The sequence below is a fragment of the Sus scrofa genome, chromosome 1 (genome assembly GCF_054392235.1).
Source record: "Sus scrofa isolate SSC_HxYL_T2T_F1_AM1 chromosome 1, Sscrofa_HxYL_maternal_Yorkshire_Landrace_v2.0, whole genome shotgun sequence".
NCBI lineage: Eukaryota > Metazoa > Chordata > Mammalia > Artiodactyla > Suidae > Sus > Sus scrofa.
This window is the reverse complement of record NC_139383.1, coordinates 234,568,095-234,576,997: the sequence shown is the minus strand read 5'-3', so window position 1 is coordinate 234,576,997 and position 8,903 is coordinate 234,568,095.

Here is an 8,903-nt window from a genome sequence, read left to right as displayed (position 1 = left end):
GTTCTTTGTTTTTTTTCCTCTCTCCTTCAATTTTTTTTTTTTTTTTTTTGGCAGGGGCGGTGGGTGGGGGTGGGGGGAGGGGTTAGGCCAAGTCTGGGGTAGAATTTTAAAGATTCAACACTGGTGTACATATGTCTGACTGGGTGAATTGACCTGTGGCGTCACACAGTGATTCTGGGCCCTTTCTGCTTGCTGTCTCAAAATTGTTTTCTTACCTTCTAATGTAATGACGAGTGTGCTTCGGTTTCTTTAGCAAAACCACTCTCTTGAATCACGTTACCTTTTGAGATACAAAACGCCATAGCACAGCTGTCTTTATGCAAGCAAGAGCACATCTACTCCAGCATGATCTGTCATCTAAAGACTTGAAAACAAAAGTTACTTCTAGTCAATGGGTAAGCAGTCTGAATTTATACTAATCAAGACAAACCTTTGAAAGGTTACACTAAGTACAGAACTTTCAAACCTTGCTTTGTATGAATTGTACTTTTTGAACATAAGCTGCACTTTTATTTTCTAACGCAGAGGATAAGTTAAATACATGCTTTAAGGGTAGAAGCAGACATTCTGTTTGGAACCACGTTATAATCTGCTTATTTTATAGTATACACGTTTTCCTAGGAAATCATGGCAGAGATGTGAGGGCAGAAGATATACAACAGATGCTAAAGGAGAAGGAGGGTAGTATTTGTTTATTTAAAAAAGAGCAAACAATTCTAACTCTATTAACTTTTCCAAATTTTCCAATCCTTTTAATTAACCTCATCTTACTGTACCATAATGCCACGGAGGGAGAGGGCTTTGACTCTGTTGGGTTTTATTTGAATGGGTGCAAAACAGTCACTAGCTGTGGAAATGTCTGTTTTGGGGGGGAAATGTTTATTGGTTACTTTCCCATATTCCTACAAAACTCCCACTAACAGTGCAAGAGTTATGTAAAAGGAAAAGGGAGCTGCAATGTGAAAAGAAAAATAAGATACCCCTATTGGTAGTGAGTGCTAAGGGAAAATGCCACGATGATTTCAGAGAAGACTGCAAAATTATCCCTTCTGGAGAAGGAAGGCACATGGAATCTGTAGGAATGAGAAGGCATCACTGTATCTTTCGCGTCAGTAGCCTCACCACTATAGATCTTCTATCCAGGTGTCTAAAATGGCCTCAACCACTACATCCATAATATGCCATTTACCTGAAAACTTCATTTTGGCCTTTACATGGTCAGAAAAATGAACTGAGTTCTCATCGTTAAAAGAAACCTCAAATAGAGGAGTCAGCAGTGATCGTGGGGGAAATGTTTACATTTTTTTTTTTTTCATCAGAAACGATGTTTTCTGACAATTTTATCTGATATTTAAAACAGGGAGCTCTGATGCACTCTTGTTTTTACGTGTGCTATAAGATGTGGTGTGTAAACGTGTGGGGTGCCCACCTATGGGTAATTTCACCTGACACATGCGAGTTTCCAGTTCAGAACCAGCATGGGCGCCTGCAGCCGGCATGGGTCACAGCTGACTCCAACTTCCAATACAATAGCCATCACTAGCACGGTGTGTTTTCTCTTTTTGTTTGTTTAACCAACGTAGTTGTATTAGCAGTTCTATAAAGAGAACCGCTTTTAACATTAGGGACTGGGAGCAGTCCATGGGGTAAAAAGGAAAGTGTTTTCTCACGGGAAAACATGTCAGGAAAAATAAAGAACACTTTCTACCTCTGTTTCAGATTTTTGAAACGCTTATTTTAAACCAAATTTTAATTTCTGTGTCCAAAATAAGTTTTAAGGACATCTGTTCTTCCATATGAAATAGGTTAGGCTGCCTATTTCTTACTGAACTCATGGAATGGTTCTGCTTGTGATCCTCTGCACGCTGCCTTTTAGTGAGTGAGGAGTTTGGGGTTGCCTTAGCAACCCACTAACTTATACAAACTCATCTTTCCCTCACAGAATGAAAGGAAGGAAAACCAAGCAAAGTCAGTGAAAGACAATCCTTGTAGTTTCAGGAGTAAATCTATATGTGGCTTTTGTCCAGCACTTAGATGGATGTAAGTGCAGCAACTTGTTTAAAAAAAAAAAATGCACAATTTACTTCCCAAAAAAAGTTGCTACTTGCCTTTTCGAGTTGTTAAGGAACACACATTTGATATTCTCTTATATGTTATAGTAACGTAACGTATAAACTCAAGGCTTTTTATTCTTTGTGATAAATCCTGTTTTAAAATGTCACAAAACAGGAACCAGCATTCTAATTAGATTTACTCTATCAAGATATGGTTCAAATAGGACTACTAGAGTTCGTTGAACACTAAAACTATGAAACAATTACTTTTTATATTAAAAAGACCATGGATTTAACTTAAAAAAATCCAAATGCAGGATAGTAATTTTTGTTTACTTTTTTAACCAAACTGAATTTTTTGAAAGACTATTGCAGGTGTTTAAAAAGAAAGAAAAATTGTTTTATCTAATACTGTAAGTAGTTGTCATATTCTGGACAATTTCCTAGTTTTAGAGTTAAGATAACTCCTCTCCTTGGTTAGGGAAGAAGAAAGCCCTTCACCACTGTGGAATGATGCCCTGGCTTTAAGGTGTAGCTCTACATCATGCTTCTTTTGAGAATTATATTTGGTAGTTATACTTACAGACACTGATTAGTTGTCAGTTTGCAGGTAGATTTAGCACAGTACTCATCACTCTGGATAGATTGAGATGTTCTTTCACAACAGATGAACGATCTGTATCACTGTAAGACACGGATCTTTACAACTGTTTAATCAGTTTTATTTTTGTACAGTATTAGTGACCTAAGTTATTTTGTTGTCCCGTTTTTGTAAATCAAATGAAATTATAAAAGAGGATTCTGACAGTAGGTATTTTGTACATATGTATATATGTTGTCCAAATAAAAACAATAAATGATAAAGATTGACTTGCTCCAGCCATTATGTGTTGTAAAAGGGCCATACTTTGGTCATAATGGGGGTTCCTTTTTAACCTGTGCTCACAGGATTATTTGCATTTGATCCATTTTATCAAGCATCTCTTAAGTGCCATGCATTGTGGTCAGTGAGGACACAAGAGTGACAAAAACAGACAAGCTCTCTACATTCAAGGGGTTTATATGTTAGTGGATGGAAACACATAAACAAGTAAGCAAATTATCCATGTAATTTTGGATAGTGATAAGCATTATGATGAAAACAGAGTTGGGTGACTTGAGTGTTGTAGAAAGACTACTTTGAATTGAGTCTCCCTGTGGGGAATTTCAACATTTGAGCTGGGACCAGGGTGACACAGAGGACCCTGGCCTGCAGATGTTGAGGAAGTGGGGAGAGCCAGTGTGAGGCATTCAGCAGGAAGGCGATCAGGGTTTGGGGAGAACTCGAAGATGGGGTGGCTGGAGTATAAACAGGGAAGCCGAGGTAGATAGGCATTTGGGTGGTTGGCAAGGGCCAGGTCATGGGGCCTTGCTTTGCAGGATATAATGAGGTGTTTGATTTTGATTCTAAGGGCAGAGGAATCTTATGGGAGCTTATGAGCAGAAGAAGGCTATTATCATATATATTTCAAGAAGTGCTTTCCGGGTGCTGTGTGGAAAATAGATTTTAGAGGGGCAGGAGTAGAAGCAGGGAGACTAGTGTTTGTCCAGGGAAGAGACAGGTATTAACAGTGGAGGTATGAATACGAATAACTGAGGCAGAATCACTTAGACTTGGAGATGTTAGGACGTTGGGGAGAATGATAAAAAGGTCCAGTCATGACCCTTGGGTTATTATGGCCTGAGAAACAGGTTAATGTCGTTTGATGTGATGGAGGAAGGGAAAGGGCTGGTGTGAAGGGAAGTCATGTGCTCATCTGTGGATGTGTCAAGGTTGCTATGCCCATCGGACGTAACCTGGGCATGTTGAGGAAACAATGATGTCCAATGGTATAGACTGGAGATTTGGAAGTCATGGTCATGTTTGATGGTTATTGAAGCCACAAAAGTGGGTGAAATCTCCTGTGGTAGAATAGAGGGTTAGAACCTGGGATGGAGGAAAAGGAGGAAGGGGAGAAGAAGTGAGGGGCTTGGGGACAGAAAGGTGGTTCAAGAAGCAACAAAACTTAGAAAACTGCAGGATCCTAGAATAAGGGGCAGTGAAGGAGGCAGAGTAACCCATTTTGTTATGTCACTGGGGGCTGTAGTAAAATTAGTGCTGAAATGTGTCCAGTGTATTTAGGTATCTGAGGTTATTGGTGATTTATTAGAGCTACGTTAGAATGGTGGAAATAGGCATCTTGTTGTGTAGAGAGAAGAGTAACGAGGTAGAAAATCATAGGAAGTATAGTCATTGTTTGCACAACCTGCAGAAAATGAAAACAAAAGCAGCCTTGATCAATACACAGTACAAGTTAGGGGAGAAAAAAAAGAGGAAACACAAGGAAAACAGACAAAATAAGAAGGAAAATAGAATCCACATGTTACCCAAATCTCTTTATTTAGATTTTTCAATTTGTATCAAAAATCGTGCGCGTGTGTGTGTGTGCGTGCACATGGTTGTGCACGTGTGTCTGTGTGAGTGTATGCATATTTCACTAGAAGCTCACCTGAAATGGTAAGAATTAAACAAAGTGACTAGTATAAAGATAAGCAAGGCAGAGGTCAGTCAACAAAAAATAATTCAGGAATAGTCATATTGAAATCAGAAAAGAATAGAATGTAATGAATAAAACTGGATGAAAGGGGATTAGTTTATATTGGCACATTCTATGTTGAAGGTGTAACAGTGGCTAGTAACATTCCATCAAAAATACATAAAGCAAAAGTGCAAAAAAGAAAAAACTAGGAAAATTTAATGAAAACTACAGTTTTACCCAAAATAGAGATAGGGGATTTCAGGTATATGGATATTCTTTTCAAATATCCATAGAATATGTACACAAATATAAGTAAAATTAAAGTGGGATTGACCTATAAACCTAAGAGGTGGATCTTTGAAAAGGCAAATAAAAGTAACTTTTGACAAAGTCAAACCAGAAAAATAGAAATCCCAAGCATAATATATATTATTAGTGAAAAGAAAGATTAACTACAGATATAATCTAATAATTTTGGATGTTTTGAATAAATGGCTTTCCTATGAAAGGAGCAATTTTAATGGATAGTACAGTATAGACCAATAACTATAAAAAGAAGATGACAAATGTCAGAGAATTTCAGCACCCAGATAATTTTATAGGCAAAATCTTTCAAACCTTTAAGGAACCAATATCTCTTTTAGAATTTAAACTGTCATAACATACAGCATAGAAAATGAGAGGAAACATCTCAATTCACTGTGGGAAACTAGTTTAGCCCTGACTTATAAGAACAGTAGAGAATATTCTGAAGAACAAAGGTAAGTAGGCAAATTTGCCCTACCAGGAATTATAGCCTATTTTGAAGACATTAGAATTTAATGTATTGGAGTTCCCGTCGTGGCGCAGTGGTTAACGAATCCGACTAGGAACCATGAGGTTGCGGGTTCGGTCCCTGCCCTTGCTCAGTGGGTTAACGATCCGGCGTTGCCGTGAGCTGTGGTGTAGGTTGCAGACGCGGCTCGGATCCTGCGTTGCTGTGGCTCTGGCGTAGGCCGGTGGCTACAGCTCCGATTCAACCCCTAGCCTGGGAACCTCCATATGCCGCGGGAGCGGCCCAAGAAATAGCAACAATAACAACAACAAAAAAGACCAAAAAAAAAAAAAAAAAGAATTTAATGTATTTTGTAAGAGTGGTCTTCCAAATCAATGGGGAAAGCATAAATTATCCATTTTGTTTAGCCAATTGACTATCTGAAAACAATTAAGGTACATCATACCATATCAAATTAAATCCTATCTCAGTTAAAGATTTAAATAAAATGATTAAAGCACTTGAAGGAAGTATAGGTGAAGATTCATAAATCATGATTTGGGGAAGAACTCAAACATACAAATCTAAAGGTAGAAACTAATAACAGAAAGATGAATAGATTTGGCTATTTAATAGTGTGGAACTACTATAAATAAAATTTTTGCTTAAACAAAATTAAAAGGCATAGCTATGGAAAAATGCACTTTGAAAGAGTATCTTTAACATATAACTTCTTACAAGTCAGTATAAAAAAACATATACTTGGGAAAATCCAGCAAGTGACATGAATTGACATTTTATAAAATGAGAAAAACAAACATTAAAAAATGTTCACTGTGCTTTCCATCAGAAACACAATATATAACACTGTAATGAGGTACAATTATATTTGTCTATACAATTAACAAACATTTAAAGAATAAAGCACCCATTTTGTCAAGAGTTGGGGTAGACAAACATATTATTAGTGGGAATCCAGATTGGCACATCTTTTCCAGGGGACAATTAGGTGATAAGAATTTAAAATTATAAAAATGTTCTTAAGACTTTAGTTAGAGGAGTTCCCATTGTGGCTCAGCAGTTAACGAACCCAACTAGTATCCATGAGGACACGGGTTCAATCCCTGGCCTCGCTCAGTGGGTTAAGGATCTGGTATTGCCGTGAGCTGTGGTGTAGGTCACAGACTTGGCTTGGATCCCATGTTGCTGATTTGACCCCCTAGCCAGGGAAACTCCATGTGCCATAGGTGCAAACCTAAAAAGAAAAATTAAATTAAATTTAAAAAAAGATTTTAGTTAGCAATGTCTGCAAGGGAGGTGGCTAAGTGACATCCATGCTGCCCTGTTGTTCCTCTTCCTCTTCACCCAAGCTAATTCAGGCTCCCATCATCTCTCACCTGTGTTTAGATAGCCACCTAACTAGTCTAGTTTCCTACATAATTTCCTTTTTAAAATTTTTTTAATTTCCTCTTTTTAAATATCATCTTCTACTTTTCACTGTCACTGACCCCAACTATGAACTGTCCATGTTCTTCCTTTTGTAAGGACCTCCCATGTCCCCATCACCTACTGGATTAAGGTCCATCTTCTTAATATGACTTGCAAAGTTCTCCATGTTCTAACCCCTGTCAAATTCGCTAGGCACAGCTTTTTCCCCACTGCTTTCCATCCATGTGTAATACTCATCTTCTTATAATTTTTGCATATATATTACCTCTGTTCATTATATTCTTTCAATTTTAAATTCATGCCTGTCCTCCCATCCCCCCACCACTCACTCTTTTTGCAGTGAAAGATGTACCTTCTCTGAGAAAGCTTTCTATGATTTTCTGGGCTTGGTTAGGTACCCCTCCATTTGCTCCCATAAAACACTGTTATTATCTGCTTACTCAACATTATATTTGTAAGATTCATTAATGTCATAAGCAGTTATAGATTGTTCACTCTCATTTCTGTATGCAATTATAAGAATATTCCACAATTGTTGTTGAATAATTTCTCTAGATTTTGGTTAAGATGAGTAGTGCTTCTGTTAGCATTCTTGTGCATGTATTTTGGGGAACATGTGTACTCATTTCCGTCAAGTATAAATCTAGGACTGGAACTGCTCAGTCGTGGGAAGAGGTAGTCAAAATACTAAAAATAGCCCCCCAGAATCCATGCCCTAATGATAGGGAGATTTTCCAGGTGGGCTTTATAATGGGGAGATATCCAGGTGTGCCTAATATAATCACACCACCTTTAAAATCGAGTTTTCTCAGCTGGGAGCAGAAGAGGTTGTCGGATCTCAAGTATGGGGGAGGCTTGCTGCCACAGAGGTCCACCTGCAAGGGCTGGAAAGTGGCCTCAAGGAGCTGAGGGTGGCCCTCAGTTGAGAGCCAGCAAGGAAATGGCCTCAGTCCTACAACCTCAAGGACCTGAATTTTGTCCACAGTGAGCTAGGATGTGGATTTCTCCCCAACGCCTCTAGATGAGAAATCAATCCTCCCAGTGCCTTGATTTCAGCCTTGTGATAACGTGAGCAGTTAACTCAGCCACACTGTGTTGGACTTCTGATCTACAGAACCGTGAGCTAATAATGATTTTGTTTTAAGTTTGTGGTAATTTTGTATACAGCAATAGAATACTAATACAGTACAGTTTGCATGTATTCGTTTTAGTAGATGCTGCCAAAAGCTGTGTATGAGAGTTTCAGTTGCTCTGTAAAATCGACACATACTGTTGTTAGCATCTAGAATACAGATGCATCTGTATTCAACAGAATACAAAGCATCTAGTAAAAATTTGTGTGATTAAAAGCCTAAATGTTAATCATTTGTGAAATAAAAAGTGAAATACAGCATTCAGTTTCTCATGTAAAACAAGGAAAATTCTATAAATTATAACACTCATTTCTTAAAAGCTATAAAAAAAAGTTCATATCCTTGATCAAGAAATTGTATGTCCAAAGAATTATCATGAATGTCTGTGAAGATTTAGTTGCAATAATGTATGTGGTGGTATTGTTTATAAGAGTGAAGATTTGAAAAATCTCAATATTTAGTTCAAACGGATCCTTTAAATAACAATGAGATACGGATGCATCCATTACAAATGATATAGAACAGCTTTTCACCAAGGATATTCTGTAGAACATTAATTTTCCAAATGTAACATTATTGAAGGATCCCATGCATGATTAAATAAGTTAAATAAGGTGGAGCAGTTCTCTCAATTGGAGCTCTTTGTAAGCCTTTGCTCTCTAATCTGATAGGCATTGTTAACAGCTGAGGCTCTGACAGTGGAGAATTGCAGGAACCTATTTGATTATCGTCAGTTTGCTTCGTTTTTGGAGGGACATTTTGCAAATGTATGGCACAAAAAAAAAACTGGCATGAATAGCATAGTCCCACTTTAAAACACATAGAAGACAGCTAGAAGAATTTAAAGGATATTACACAAAAAATGCTAAATGTAATTATCTTGATGGACAATTTTTATATTCCTTATCTATACTTTGCTAAAGTTTCTATAAAGTGAATATAGATTACATTCGGA